The sequence below is a fragment of the Lepisosteus oculatus genome, chromosome 5 (genome assembly GCF_040954835.1).
Source record: "Lepisosteus oculatus isolate fLepOcu1 chromosome 5, fLepOcu1.hap2, whole genome shotgun sequence".
Classification (NCBI taxonomy): Eukaryota; Metazoa; Chordata; class Actinopteri; order Semionotiformes; family Lepisosteidae; genus Lepisosteus; species Lepisosteus oculatus.
Genome location: NC_090700.1, coordinates 9,123,064 through 9,140,389, shown reverse-complemented (window position 1 = coordinate 9,140,389; position 17,326 = coordinate 9,123,064).

The window sequence follows — 17,326 nt, the reverse complement described above, 5'->3', positions numbered from 1 at the left end:
GTCTTTTAACATTTTCTTCTCTTTCCACTTTTCACCTGTTAATTAAATAGTTCTTTTTTTTTGCTGATGTCTGTGCTGAACTAACAGCTTTTCTTCTTTATTATCCGTTAATTTCAGGATATTCGGGATTCATCTCACACACGTGCTAATAGGTGTGTAGTTTCTCCTAGGGATGATATGTGAAACTGAACATTTGCTGTGATGAAGACTTATTATATTGGAAATGTGAAGTGTTTCAGTATTTTTCTCAGAATGCTTGCAGAAATGTACAGTGCCTTGCGAAAGTATTCGGCCCCCTTGAACTTTTCAACCTTTTGCCACATTTCAGGCTTCAAACATAAAGATATAAATTTTTTATTTTATGTGAAGAATCACCAACAAGTGGGACACAATTGTGAAGTGGAACGAAATCTATTGGATTTTTGAAACTTTTTTAACTAATAAAAAAATGAAAAGTGGGGCGTGCAAAATTATTCGGCCCCTTTACTTTCAGTGCAGCAAACTCACTCCAGAAGTTCAGCGAGGATCTCTGAATGATCCAATGTTGTCCTAAATGACTGATGGTGATAAATAGAATCCACCTGTGTGTAATCAAGTCTCTGTATAAATGCACCTGCTCTGTGATAGTCTCAAGGTTCTGTTGAAAGCGCAGAGAGCATCATGAAGACCAAGGAACACACCAGGCAGGTCCGTAATACTGTTGTGGAGAAGTTTAAAGCCGGATTTGGATACAAAAAGATTTCCCAAGCTTCAAACATCCCAAGGAGCACTGTGCAAGCGATCATCTTGAAATGGAAGGAGTATCAGACCACTGCAAATCTACCAAGACCTGGCCGTCCCTCTAAACTTTCAGCTCAGACAAGGAGAAGACTGATCAGAGATGCAGCCAAGAGGCCCATGATCACTCTGGATGAACTGCAGAGAACTACAGCTGAGGTGGGAGAGTCTGTCCATAGGACAACAATCAGTCTTACACTGCACAAATCTGGCCTTTATGGAAGAGTGGCAAGAAGAAAGCCATTTCTCAAAGATATCCATAAAAAGTCTCATCTAAAGTTTGCCACAAGCCACCTGGGAGACACCCCAAACATGTGGAAGAAGGTGCTCTGGTCAGATGAAACCAAAATTGAACTTTTTGGCCACAATGCAAAACGATATGTTTGGCGTGAAAGCAACACAGCTCACCGCCCTCAACACACCATCCCCACTGTCAAACATGGTGGTGGCAGCATCATGGTTTGGGCCTGCTTTTCTTCAGCAGGGACAGGGAAGATGGTTAAAATTGAGGGGAAGATGGATGCAGCCAAATACAGGACCATTCTGGATGAAAACCTGTTGGAGTCTGCAAAAGACCTGAAACTGGGACGGAGATTTATCTTCCAACAAGACAATGATCCCAAACATACAGCAAAATCTACAAAGGAATGGTTCACAAATAAACGTATCCAGGTGTTTGAATGGCCAAGTCAAAGTCCAGACCTGAATCCAATCGAGAATCTGTGGAAAGAGCTGAAAACTGCTGTTCACAAACGCTCTCCATCCAACCTCACTGAGCTCGAGCTGTTTTGCAAGGAAGAATGGGCAAGAATTTCAGTCTCTCGATGTGCAAAACTGATAGAGACATACCCCAAGCGACTTGCAGCTGTAATCGCAGCAAAAGGTGGCTCTACAAAGTATTAACGCAAGGGGGCCGAATAATTTTGCACGCCCCACTTTTCATTTTTTTATTAGTTAAAAAAGTTTCAAAAATCCAATAGATTTCGTTCCACTTCACAATTGTGTCCCACTTGTTGGTGATTCTTCACATAAAATAAAAAAATTATATCTTTATGTTTGAAGCCTGAAATGTGGCAAAAGGTTGAAAAGTTCAAGGGGGCCGAATACTTTCGCAAGGCACACTATATGACTGTAAAATCAAAATAGTTTGTAACATATTGTGCTTTGCAGAGAAGGTACTTTGTTCCTTTTTAGGATTTATTGGGAGTAAGGGATGTGTGGTTTAAATGTTGACTGCTAATTTTGTACAAAGTACAACATCTTAGTTGATGTCACAAGGACAGCAACCAATAAAAAAACCACAGTCTGTATATCATCAGAGGGTGGAAGAGACTTCTACGTGCATCCTGCAGATCTTAAAATGTTGTCAGCATTCTGACAAAATTCAAATCAAATTCAGATTAAAATCAAATTCATTTTTTTTACTTTCCCCCCACTTGTCTGCGAAATAGCAAAGACCACAAAAGATTTTGGTACTGCAGGAAAAGATCTCCAACGATATGTCAAAGGATGTCCCTATTTACTGTACAATACTCTGGGAAATGCTATCCTTCATATGATTCGAAAGCCAGAGCGATAATGTTTTGGGCCCTGTATTGGACAAACCTTAGTCAGCTTCCTCAAAGCCTGTTGTATATACCAAAGAGTACAAAACATGGTTCACTCTTATCAAATTCTTCTGAGGCTAAATTCAAGGGTATGTTCATATGTCTTACTCAGCTTTACTACATCAGCTGAGGGGCTCTTTAAACTCATGGAGTGGCATTTTGTCCGGTCTTAACAATTGCAGACCTTTTGTTTGCCTTATTCAGCTAATCACTATGTATTTACACAATTACAATTTTATGGTAGATGGTACTTCAAACGTCACAAAATATTCATCAATGTTTCAAGAAGTTTAAAAGATTTTGTGCTATCATTTTATTTATATCGGCAATAAAAACCTATAGCTTTCTGATCACCAGGTCCCTGCTTTTTATCTTGTTCTGATAGTAGATGTTATCTTTGAGTGCATTACAATTATAGGCCTTAACTAGCATTTTCTCATTGTGAGGGAAATGCCATGAAATGCAATAGAAAATTAAATTAACTTTCCCTACGTTATCTGCCTTTCTTAGAATAATGATGGAGATAAAAATCAAGGCTTCCATGGGTCTTCAGATCTTACAAAGGTTACGTGTTAATGTCAACAAATTTAATCTATTCCTTATCACTTTTAATGTTTATGTTGAGTACAGAAAAAGGTACAAACAGGTGACATAGTTTATATGTCCCTGTGTATGCCCGGTAATGTATTTGTTCTTAAAGGGTGAACTCATCTCTTCCTTTGTCATGTGCACCAATAAATGATAAAAGTGGTGTCTTTCAGTGATCTCATTGTGTCTGTTGACATTCACACTGCTGTCTTTCTGTCTCTTCTGATCAGATGTGAGCTTAAAAAACTGGATCACAGACACTTTCTCAGTGAGGGTAATTTTAAAGCTTTTAAGTTCAAGGTCACCACGGTCTGTCTCTTTCAACTGGTAAGGACTACAAAAATAGTGAAATTTAATGAGTTAGAACAGCCAAATTGATTGTCTAGAAAAGCACCTCAGAGGGTACTTAGGATGATGTGTCAATCACTATGTCTTAACAGCTTTTGAAATTACTGAAGCACTTTTTGATGCAATTATGTGTTCGGCCAGTCCACCATGGGGGCATATTCTCACCTTCTGGCTTGAGCTGACATTAATAAAACCGACCAAGCTTCCTGCTGGGGTTGGGACTGTGTCCAGAATTAGCCTGGCAAAAGTTGTGTTGTTTACAAGTTCTGTTACCTCACCTAACCAAGCCTCATTTTAAATTTTTATTTAAAAAAAATAATTTCCTTTTTTTATTTGAATTGAAATAAATGGGGAAAAAAAGGAAATAAATAATGCCTGCGGAGAATAAAAATACTTCCTTACAGAATGCGACCAAATCAAGTTAATTAACTAAAAAAGTGAGACATCAAGCTGGCTGTACTTTGGCACTCTGCAAGAATGACAGCTGCTCCAGCTAGTGATGTACCATAAGCACCAGCAGAAACGGGTGGAGCGAAGGTAATTTTTTAGGTATTATAAAAGACTTTTACTCACATGAAGCTTTCTGATGTACACAATTTGTACAATTTTTTTTTTCAAAATTTATTTTCTTCAAATTGTTAGGATCTTTTAAGGCTGCATTGGACTATTGCTATTGCCTTAAAAATGCTGTGGTAAACAATGGGGTTGGAAAATTTCATTTTCATTTAAATGTAATTAATTACTTTGGGAAACCTTATGATGAAATATATAGTGTTGGCAGGCCTGTTCATTTTAAGCAATACAAAAAAAACGGCAGACTTTTCCACGAATTTTGTGTTGTTATAGTTTGATTGTATGGAGGATACTTAACATAGTGATGAAGACTTTGAAGTCATCACTGCCAGGTTGTGGGTTCAAGTCTCTGCTGAAGATGCTGCTGTTGTACTCTTGAGGGAGGTACTTTACCCCACTTGTTCTAATCTACCTTGCTATATAAGTGAAGTGCAGCACTGCTTGGGTATAATCCCTGAAATGGACTGGTGTTCTGGACAGAGGGAGAGCTGTGGCTTTGATACGGACTTGGTTTGTACTTGTCTTCTTTTGTACAGAAAAAGTTTTTATTATATCAGAAAATATTTAGTGCTGCTTTCCTTATACTGTAAGTGGTGGGCAAGTCCTTCTGATTCCTGCATCTCATAGTCCTTTCATGCCTCCTCTGATCTTACAGATGCAGCCATTCAAAATGCACAGTAAAACCCCAGATTATCTGCAGAACAGATATGTACTTTGCTGGAGCTACCTGTCATTATTTGCCAAGAGGTTACGTCATCTACTTCTTTGGTCTTATTCAGTTGTCTGGCTCAACTGGGCTGGTATTGAACATGCCTGCTCAGAAATTCATTCCAGCTCAGCTCTCAATGACGTAAAGGTATAATGATGTAAAATGAGCTTGTTACTGTCTTAATTGGACCAATTTAAGAACTTCTCTCAGCTCCATAGGTGATGGTGCTTTACAGAGACCTACTGTAGTAAGCCTGTAAGCCTCTAGCCTCCAGGAACAGGAGTAGAAGAGAGAATGCTTTGTAATCCAAAAAAGCAACCATTGGCTACCAGGTGCATAATCTGTGATGAATGGGTGACCTGACGTTTTGATTTGATTTGAGCCATGGATTCCCAATCTTGGCATTGGGACTCCATTACCTTCCAATTATCATTCCAGCTGAGCTCTCTCAGCATCTTAATTGAATCACTCTCTTTCTTCATTAAACATTTTCATTTTTTTTCGGCCTCTAAAAAGTCAGAGATTTCAAAGTTACTAATGATTCCTTATTGGTAACTTGCACACTCACTTGATTTAAGAGTTGAAAACAATTAAAGGGGTATCATTATCGAATTATTAGTTCAACAAAAAGTTTAATTAAGTAATTAAGATGTTAGCCGGAACAAAAACAGAAGATAACTGAGTTCCGAAGATGGAGATAAGGAGCTGGGCTACAAAGAAAAGAATTGCCTGCATATGTCCATCACCTGTGCTAATGAGTGTACATACCGGGGCTTGATATCTCCTTATCTGCCTGTGATAAAACAGCGCCTGTCATATTGGTCTTTCTCTAGTGGTCCATTTTAAACTTTCTGAAAGGTTTCTTATGTATTGTTTCTTTCAAATCCTCCCTGCAGCTGATTTTCATTATAGGGAAGATAAAAACAGATCAATACAATGTATCGGTCTGCTTATTCACACATAATTCCAGAAAAGACAAAAGATAAAAAATGTAACCTGCTGATTCAATTTGAGCTATCCCTGGGACAATAGTACAACCTTTAGGACCTGAAGTGGTTTGATTTATTCAAGAAGATGTCTAGAAAGGCCTTCCAGCCATTGAGCATGCTTAAAGACAGCTGAAAGGATGGGTTTCAATAACTGAACTTTATCAGCTTCTTAATAAAGTTGCAAAGAGTTCAATAAAATAAAAGAGAGAAACATGTTTAAGTCCTGGTCCTAGGAATCCACATATCTGCACTATTTATATAAATATTGTTTCTATAGTTCTGCAATATCATAAGGGGATAAGGCACTGTTTACTTTGTGTTTAATAAACTAAATTTAACCTTTTTATAAACTTTGCACACAATTTACGCTGTTAAAATCAAACTTGGAGATGAGGACCAAAAAAAATTATTTCAGATTGTTCTTTGGGAAAAGAGAACCATATCTGCTCACCCTTTGTCTTAGTACAATTCAAGTTTTGCAGGACACGGTCAATCTCACATTTATAAAAGCCTATCATCTCGCTGAGACATTAGAACTGTTTCATTTTTCAGACTTCATACCAATGTAAGGATGATTAATAATGGGCAGTGCAGGTGCACAAATACACTTTAACAAAGCATCTATGTTTTACTCATCTGTGTCTATGTACTGTATTATGCAATTAGGTTTGTTAGGCAGGGGGTAAACTCCTCTGTATACATTTTTTTAATGAAAGAGTGCTTTCCAAGAAACTCAAAGCGCTGAAGACAATCATTGATGTTTGCAAGTTAAAGAGAACATTTTACTGAAATTAATTATAAATTGCACAGAAACTTATTTTTTCATTCTGCTTCAGAACAGAATTAAAAGCTAGCTAATTATAATTTACTCCTAGGGAAATGCTGATTTTGTTGCATAATTTACTCGGGGTTCTGGGTATGTATATTTCCATGGCTCTGTTGGATTGTCTGAAGCTTTCTAAACTTTTTGTTTTGAGTCTCTAATCTCATGGCTAATAGTACTTGCCAGAAAGGGGGGGGACAATAGTTGTATTTCTCCAAATTAGAAAGGTGGATAAGCTCAAGGACAAAGCCTTGCATGTTTCTCAATAGGGTTGAACCTATAAATAGTCAAAAATAAAATAAGTGTATCTGCAACTCAAACCAGTTATTTTAAATGAATAAATTGGAGGAGCACTGAATAAGAGCTAGTGTGCTCCAGTGCAGCACTCAGCTGGTTGTCTCACAAGTCTAACATGTCTCCTGTGTGCTCCACTGTTCTGTCAATGAATCTTGGAAATGTCCTTCTATGTCCTCTTGACTTTTAGACAGAGACAATTTGTACGTTTTGTATGATTTAATAGTTTTTCTCTAATATCTCTTTATGAAAGTGGATATAATATTAGAAAGCTATGCTGTGATGCTACAAGTAACCTCACTTGATAAATCAAGTGATTGGAAACTTAATAATATAGGGGCTTTCCTTACTGCTGTAACTGTTTGTTAGAAAATTCATTGCGATCCTTTAAGAAATGGCCAGATGAGATCTTTGGATCAATATGCTACTAGCAAACGAATGAGCTTTGCAGTCTGAACGCCCTCCTTTTGTTTATAACCTTTCTTATGTTTGTACTCTTTATTTCTCCGGATAAAATACCTAATTCAGTCATACACCTAATGCATTGACGTGTCGCTACAGGATTTCGCTGGTGGCATTCTTTGAAAAGAGAGGATTTCATAAACCCTCCTTACCACTGTGCCTGAAAGCATTTCTGAATTAAGATGAGAGCATTTAATTTTGAAAGTAATGAAATTTCTGCATAGAGAATGCCCTAATTGCTTCATTTGTTATGTAGATATAAAAGCTTTTTTGGACTCAACCCAACTGTATTTGCTGTCAATGAAAAGATGCAATTTTCTCAGGGGAAAAAAAAGGTAGGTTAAGTGGTGCGATTGTCAGTCAAACAGAGATGTTTTTTTTCATTAGACAAAAAGAATCAGCAGGGAGGAAATGGGGAAAAATGCTCCCTCCTTCACAGCCAATCAAATAGTCATCCAACAAATGTATATTGCTGTGAATGTATAAGCTGTCAATTACTTGAGTGTCCCTTGCTTTCTATAAGGTTTTTGTTTTTTAGTACTGAAAGGATGCCATTATTTAGATTCTTACTTTCTATTCTTAAATACAATATTGGAAACTATTGGAAAAACAGCATGAGTTCTATGTAACTCTTAAAAAAATACATCAGTCAAAATGCACATATCTGTTGTGCATTGTTTTGAGCCAGACTGCGTGATGAATGTTTGATTGTAGTCCAATTTGCATTGAGAGATTTATGAAGTTACACTTGTTGGTCAGGAAGGTTTGCCTACAGGATTCCAAGTATGACATTTTTCTAGCCCAGTGATGCGAAACGTAAAATGTTTGAAGTCGCACACTTTTTTGACTGTGAGGCTGCCAAAAGAATCAAACACACGCAAAAAAGACTCCCAGCAGGAATTACCAAAGGAATATTTATGCCAGGCATTGGCTGAGTCAACCTGGCAGACATCTTCAGCATCAAGAGTGAAACACGAAGCAGATGACACTAGTGGAAAACACGTGGATGTGCAGTTAAAATCCAGAACAGGAGGCACTTCTTTATGCACAAGGGCTGTAGGAACAAGGAACAGGTTATTCAGCCTGTCACGGACGTCCAAAGGGACTAACCGTGGGGAGCAGGAGAGCGGAAAAAGACCCTATGCGTAGCGGCGAGACGGGAAAAAGGCCCTGGCTCATTAGTGCAAAGAGTTCAGGAATGCCGTATAGAAACCTATGCCCTCAGGGAGCGGATGTGGGGCGCCCTGGTGCTAGGCGGGTCTCTGGACATCCGAACGTCAATGCTGAGCGAAGACAGAGTGCAAGACCCGGAAATACATAGCCCAAGGGAAAGAGAGCGACAGGAAGGACAGCAGACTGGAAACTAGGGACAGGACAGAGAAGGAGCGCCCTCTGGCTGCAGAGGGCGTGACACAGCCATGCTGTCTAAGCCGACACTCCGACTTGTTTCATGAAACTGTCCCACTCTCTATATCTAGATGGCGCTCCTGCTCTGTCCTGTTCCTAGCTTCCCTGTGCTTTACTTGTTCTTCTGGTGTGTCTTGTCGTCTGGGGCTTTATATTTCCGGTTCTCCCTATCGTCCTCGCTCGGCATTGGGATTGGTTGTCGAGAGGCTCGCCTCACCAGGTCTCCTCACGTCCACTACCTGAGGGCTTACATCTTGTTCCGACTCCGCCCGCATACGCATAGGGTCTTCCTGTTTCACCGGTCTCTCTCTATGGCTAGCCCCCCAGCTTCAGTGACAGAAACAGCTGTATCAGATCCTTAAATCAATAATAATAATAATAATAATTAAGGGCCAATGGGAAATTACAGGAAATTACAGGAAATAATTTTGGAATTAAATATTGATGTGAAGACCTTAATTGTTCAGCAAGAAGAATTCAGACATTTGATCATGTCCTTAATTTTCATAAGGCTCTGTGTTTAATTTAGGTATCATTAGATGACATTTCTTAAAAGACAGAATTATCAGCCACTTTAACAAGGGTTTGAAAGAATGCATTTTGGAAAAGGACCACATCAGGACTCTGAATCATTTATAAAGACACACTCTAAAAGATTCAAAGAATTCTCAGCAGAGACTGTCATGTCAGCTCCTACCCATAAAAAGAGCATGCAGAGTCATAAAATCAGGGAGTGCTTGTTTAACACTTAAAGATGTGGATTAGTATTTTCAAATTTTATTTAAGGGTGACAAAGTCACTTGATAGTAAGTCTAGGGGTCATAAAAACACAGACATCCAACAAAAAGATGCAAAAAGGTGTCTTTTGAAGTGTGTTTGCTTGGAAAAATATTAACAAAAAGAGAACATGTTCAACAAAATATTAAACTGCAGTTTTTGAAGGAGTTTCCTACTAGCAGTTCCATACTTTCTACTTCCAAGCTTAGAAAATACTAAGATGTTGCAATCACACAGACTACACCCATATGAGACTAAAACCACACTAAAGTCTTACATGATCTGTGTAAGTGGTTATATATAAGGATATATACCTTAAGCCCCACCCTCAACTGCTGTTGAAGAACAGGAAAGCCTCCATTTAAACCAGAGGTGAGATATGGTCTGTAATCCTGACACAAAATGATGGAATTCACAACAGGGAAAATATATAAATTAACATATTCAAGTGATATCGCTTCAATGGACTGCTGTCTCATTCAGGGTGTATCCTGCCTTGTTCTGTGGTTGCTAGGATAGGCTCCAGCTCCCCCTGAATTGGCCGAAGTGTTTAGAAAATGGATGGATGGATAATAATATACCCCATATAAAAGTACAAAGAATATGACTTTTTGTTCCAGGATAATAAGCACAATGAGGTTTATGATAGACTTCAACAGATACCGAGATATCATCTTGGATGGGGTCTTGGGTATGGAACATATTGATTTGTTGTTGGATCCCCAGACAAGTGGTCCTATTTAATATTCTAGTGTTGTGTACAAGATGTTCACAGAAATTAAATCAGAATCCAAGACTCACTGTAGTGTTGAACATGGGAACCAGAAAGCAAAAGTATTGTGGTGTCTCAATGCTCCAGATTCTGCCTGTCTTAGTGTCATTGTTCTTTAACTATCAGGAATCGGATGAAGAATATGGATACTTTAAGTGCTCTAGGTAAATGCCAACTTTAGCAGACATTTCACAGGCACGTCTCCCTAGCTTCCCCCTTTTATCAATCTGTTATTCTGAGTGCTTCACTCCTTCACTAGACACAGTGGAAGGGAGTTTTTCCTCATCAGTAGCCACTTTCAAAGAAACAGGGCTCTTTGTAATGCTGTTGTAATGATTTAATCGCAGATCACAACATGCTGCTTTAAATCTAGACTTTTTTAATGAAGCAATTTGCCCTTTTCTTCATTATCAAAGTGGAAATTTATGTAAAGTGGACTAGATGACTTCCACTAATGTGTGAATAAAAAGGTTATATTCTCCACTTAATCCACAGTGATGTTCGCGACATTCATTTTCCCATCTGTTTTGAATACACATTAAATTACACAAAACTCTCAAAATTCCAGATAGTTGTAAGCAAGCAATTTTATAGGACAAAATCTGGAAGATTTTTTTGAGGTTACTGCCTTTAAAGATTGTTTAAAAAGGCATGATCATCAAGGATTGTACATACAGTATATTGAAAGTTATATTCAAATATCAGTAAACCCATTTTTATGTAGCCTGTAGACAAACTCAGAAAATTAATATAAAAGCTAGCACATATTCTCCTAAGACACTTTCAGAGTGTGAGTATGTTAATGGATTATGACATTCATTTGTAATATACTTTACTGGTTTATGAGTTCGACATAACCCAGAGGATACAGTAAAGTAATAGGCTCCTGCCTACTAATTTTATGTGAAGGGTCCTCTATTCATTTAAAAGGGCAATGTCTTTTTGGTATTCCAATTGGAGGTGAAAAGGACAGGGGATCCTAGGAGGATATGCTGATAAGATGAGGGAAGAAATATAATTTCATACTTTAAATAGCCAAACCATCAGAGTTTAATATGATTGATTCTTTCAACTACATGGAAAGATGCTGAACAGTGGACGAAAATACTGTTAAAGTGGTACTGCCAGAGTGTAAAGTTTAGTTGTTCTGATTTATGTCTCTTTTGCGTATTTGAGTAGCAGTATACCTCAATTCATGAACCGGAATTATAGGGAAGCAGTGGTCGGTCACTATATTCTGACAGGGAATACAATGAAAAACTTTACATTAACATCAAACACTTTAGTTCTGAAGTTCAATTTGAGTGATGTGAAGCCAAAATGTTTGTTTCTTCTACAGACCTTAAGTTCGTTCTTCAACTGTCTTTTACAGTCTGTGCCAAAGAGTACACTTGACTTTCCTACATCATTGATTTAATGTTAACTTTAAAAATGAAATTGAGTCACCAATAGAATTCCTATTCCAATAGAATCTCAGACGTTTCCAGTTTAAGAAGAGAAAGAAGGTGGGGGAGTTGAGAATTACCCTCCTTTGTGAATCAAAAAGATAAAATGGGTGATTTTTACAGCATTTTCAGCTTGCACTGGCTCAATGAACTTGCTTTTCATGCTAGGCTCAAGGTTACTTTTTACTTTCCACAAAGCAGTCCATGTCTTCTGTCTGTCCTGATCATCCTCAGCAGTTGTATTGTGCTTTGAGCCAAGATATACAGAGGTTTAATGTAATGTGATTAATTGCCTGCAGTAAAATACTTCATGCATAAGTGTAGACTAAAAGATACTGAATATATGCTTGTGTTTTTAAGGCCATTTTTTCCTGTTCTAATTGACATGCAATAAAGACAATTTGTATCAATACTATATTCTTTGAAGATAAATTGCTGTCCTTGTCTGTACTAATGCTGTCTTGATTAATTACAAAGATACGTGCCCTTCCATTTCTAAGCAATAATTTGGTGAAAGCCTTTAACACCACATCAAATCACTGTGCTTTGACTGCTAGAAAGTGTCTGAAGCATTGCACATCAAGTAGCAATGCTTAAAAATATTACTATGATTCTCAATGTGTGTGAAATTTCAGAAAATTTTCCTGCTGTCATTCAGACAATTTCAGCACTAGTTTCTGCAGTAGAATTAAAAATTCTAATGTTTGAAATCATGATGAAGCTGCAAAGTGAACGTTCTTTTAAACCAGCATTTTCACAGTAATATAAAGTAATTTTCAATTCAAATGTTCTTGACTACTCAACATGTTCTCGTCTTCTCATTGTGCAAATATTTTTCTCTGGCCTTCAAACAGGGAAAATCAGGAACATACACAGGATTAAAAAATAAAAATATCATATCATAGAAAAAAATGAGTGATTTTTGTTTAATACAATGTCAACAGTAAAATGGGAAGGATTATATCTGAAACTTTTACATTGTTGGGAAATGTTGACAACGGTGCCCTGTATTTCATTGTTATTCATTGCCATGTCATGATTTTGCTTTTATTCACACAAACTACACAAGCATGTTTTTACTCTACTGTCATATAGGACTTTTAAAAGGTGATCGCATTAAGTGACAAAGGTCTTCTTACACATAAGTCACATTATACATTGCTTTTTTTACATGTTGATTATTCTATATATAAAAATTATGAGTTATCATATCAATTCACATAATACCAATGAGGGATTTACATTTATTTAGGGTCAAATAAGGTCACATCATTATGGATTGCGTAACTATATTTAAACAGTAGGAATAATTATTTGATATACATTTATAGAGTACAGTTAAACAGAATTCTTTTGGACCATTGTCCAAAAATGGATTGTGTAGTCCGCTGTAGAGTTTAAGAACATTGAGAGAACTACTAAAGAGAAGAGTTAGCTTTTATTTCTGCAGTTCAGTTTTAGTGTTATGAACAGTATACATTGCATAATGGGTATTGAGTGGCTTTGGTACAGACACTGTGAACTTCACTTAAACCACTGATTGTAGATTTAGAGGTATAGTATGTGGGAAATTAAACTTGCACAGTCCTTGTCTGTTTATGCCTTTAAACATTATGCGTTTCTGTATTTGATTGCAAATAAAATGATAGACATTTTTCTGTTTTCCGCTGAAGAATTTTGTTGATAGTCTGCTAAAGAGTTTTTGTTTTTTTTTCTTCAGAAACAACACAAATCATGTGAAATGATGAACAGCGAAGGTGTCTGGGTTTGGAAATGAGGGCATTTGTAATTCTAAGTGATTGTATTTTACTTTCGAAAAGGCACCACGGCTGATATGTATGTGGGAAACAACAAAATAAAGACTATCAGAAATTTATGAAAACAGTAGGGATGGTGCTCAGCTTGTTGGCTTAGCAGAGGAATTGCATGTCAAAGGAACTAAATTATAAAGGCAAATTTTGGTTTATGGCAGTTTTGTGAATGAAGAAGACAATTTGACCAACACTTTCCTTATGTTAAGAATCCAAAAAACAAAAGCTTTCGGATGGCTACATCATCTGATGGTGAGAGAATGGAGGTGATAGTAGATCTGTTGAATCAGAAGCTATACAGTATGTCTAGATGAGGAAACCAACACTGTGGCTTTCTTCCATAAGCAGTAGGAGTACTCACCTTGGAGGTGTGATTCCGGCTGTCACAGTTGATCAGTTTCACAAAAGCTTTCACACACTAGTTATTTTAAGGATGTAATTATTTTCATCTTCCAAGCCTGTTTTTTGCAAAAATAGAATTAGTAATGCATTACACAGACAATTTCTACTTATAAACTGATGTAATACATTTCTTTTCTATAATCTATATTTAATCAACCCAGAAAATATATTTCGTAACTCAATAGTCAGGTTTACTTGCAAAACACAAGGCAGAAGTTTCTGAAGTGTGATGGGTTATATACAGTACATAAATCTATCCTATTCACCTGTAGTAAGCTAATCTTCAGACTTGTTATAACATTTAAAGGTTAAGGTGACACATTGGGCCATTTAACATAGATGTATGTCTTCAATTAATTATTGCAAGGATTAAGCTGTTGTACAAAGTGAATCTTCTGTTCTTGTCTTTGCATAGTAATATTGCCTGTTCAAATCAACAGACCTATTTACAGAGCTTGCCTCACCTTGCAGTATTCATGATGCAATTTATGAACTTGAAGTATATAGAACAAGAACAGGCCAGTTACATCTGACATAGTTAAGGATTCAGACCAACAATCAATAAAACGTTCAGTGTACACAACAATATCAGAAATATATCTGAAAGGTATTAATGTATTAACTTGATTTTATATTGTAGTCTGCTATTGTCAGAATATATTTTAATCGTGGAGAAGCAGGATTGTTTATTGCACTTCTGGGATGAAGGATAAACTTTAATGACACCAAAAAAGAGACACTAATATACAGTAATTCTTTCTGTTAAATAAGCATGGAATACATTTGTCTCTGTGGTCACTAGTTATCTTAAAGTCTATGTGGGAACAGATTAAAATCAGTGATAAGTAGGTCAATTTATGACAGTGTGCTTTCTAAATAACCTCCTTTCTAAACTTTTCAATCCACACAAATAAAACACATTTTAAGCACAGCTAGAATGCCACTTGTATTATATAGACATTACTAAAGCCAATGCCTATTTACAATAGGTACATTAGTATTTTCACGCCTTATTTACTAAGTATAAAAATATAGTACACATACTGTAGTAGTGATTTGAATTTGGCAGATCTAGGACCACTATGAGGTGAAATATTAGGTAATCTAGTTTTATAATGAATTAAACCCGAGATCTATAAAAGATGTATTCATCCATTTTTCAATTATATGAATTGAAGTTTCTGATTAAAAAAACCTTCTGTAAAAACTCTTCCCCCTTCAAAATTTTTATTCACTGCTTCTAAGTACTTTATCCTCTCAATAATACGGCTTAACTTTTTGAGCATGCAAAACAGTTTAGCAAAGAGAATCAATTTAAATTCTCATAGTCTCGAAGGATTATTTTTTTAAACTCCCAGATGTTTTTGTATCATGCCTGGTGTACAAAAAGGAAAGACCATACATTTCAGGATAACGACTAAATCTAGTAGATGAAAACTGGATTATTTCTTTATTTTTCCCCCCTGGTGCAAAAAAGCTCTGCTTGTGGTATACTTTGAAAAAGGCCTTTTCATGCTGAATAAAGTATTTTAATACTTCAATCTTCAAGCTTACATGGCCTTTGAGCATCACATCAGAGAGAATAAAAAAATCATTTTTAATTTAATGTAGAACTAATGAAAATCAGGGCGATGTGTGAGGTGAGACAATGCAATTCCTATTCATTCATATTGTTTTCTCCATTTCTTGAAGTGATCTGCCCCCCATCTGTTGTTTATTTTAAGGATCACCTTCTAATAACATTTTCCCTTCATTTATTTCAAAGAGTTTTGCCAGCAGGTGGCGGTACCTCAGACATTTATGTCTGGGGTTAGCGCTGGGCATGTGATGTATGTTTCTTGGGACTGTGAAGGAGGTTTTGTACTTGAGTATAAAAACAAACAGATTACTGCAATAAAGTAAATCTATTGTATTTTTACTTAGACATCAACTGTGTATTGCAGTAAGGCAGTGTGGGGGGAAGTGATGTTTCCAATTTTCCTAAATGTTTCATTCCTTTTACTCAAAGATTTCTTGTCTTTATGCATGTCCTGGGCTTTATGTATTTTTGAACTTGGGTGAGGCTGTTTTTCGCTTTTCAAAGAGAAATTACATTATTATTCAGGGAGCTCTTGTGTTCCCCCTGCCCGCCTCTCTATTATACATGCAAAAATCTTTTGAAAGCTCTTCTAGCAGTTCAGTCCTTTAATTACAGTAGCTTTATAAAATTAAATAAGAGCGTGTTTGCTTTTAAGTACACAGTATAGAAGACTTTCTGAATAAAATTTTCCAATTACTGATGTTTTCTAGGACAATGTGCTCTTTTTTGAGTTTACTGGTGAAAGATAAAGAAATTGTACATTGATATCAGGAAGATATTTTTGCAGGTTAGCATCTTTTTTTAACATTGCAACAATTTTAACACTGCCTTGCTGCATATTGCAATGTTACATTTACATGTGTTCTGAGTTTAAGACCTTTTGTAATTTTATTTGAGAACTTGGAACTCGAGTGAAACAATCATAGAATTCCGTGTCTCTGGAAGATTTCCGACTTGAAATATCTCAAAGTTTTCTTTCAATCCTTTTAAACGGGTGTTTAAAGTAAATAAAATACAGGGTGTGAAAAGGTAAGCTAGATATTTCCACATACTGAGTGAAATGGGGTACTGGAGCTACAAATCTTTTCCTGGTTTAATAATAATAATACAACGGGTGCAGTATTCAAATAGTGAACAAAGGATTTCTCAGCTTCACTGCCCTGGCTGTTGAACAATTTATTCTGGTCATTCTGGACTTTCTACTCGAGGTGGTGGACTAGTAAAGAAAGTGAAATCTCCAAGTCACAGTGTCCAGCCTGCTGTCTGAACAGAATGTTTAACTGAGGAATCCCCTTATTTTAATAAGATAATGTGAGGAAAAGTGAAAAATGCATAAGAGCCCCAATTAACTTACTTAAATAACAACACACATTCTAGCAATTGTGTTAGGCTGCAGTGTGGAGTAGTGGTTAAGGCTTTGTGCTTAAAAATTAAAGTCGTATCCTAGCTGGGACTCTCCCATAAACCTTCACTTCAGAACAATATTTTAGCCTTATAAATTGGTACAAATAGAACTCGCTTTATATAAAATTATAAGAAACTAAATTAATAATACTCAGGGAATTTTACATTAGATGTGATTTTTAACTTTATACTTTTCTATTGGTCACCCATTGCTTATTTCTTTCAAGTTGCATAATTAAGGTTTTTAGAAGGACTCACATATGAAACCATCATTGGATGGTGTGAAACAACTGAAATAAATACATGGTAATGAAATAGATTTTTGGCTTTAATGCATGGAAAAGGAGGCGATTTGCTTTTTCTGGTCCATTCTAAAAGGCCGCAAAGGAATTAACCTGAAAAGTACAAGGATAAGGGGAGAAGGAAGAAAGACATCACCTAAATTAAAAACAATCTTTTTCTTACAATAATTATTGAAGAGCGTAGAAAAATGAAGAGACTGTGGTCTGTGAAAGAGAAAGAGCCCCTTTGTTCTCTAAAAAAAGATACGATTTCCAGC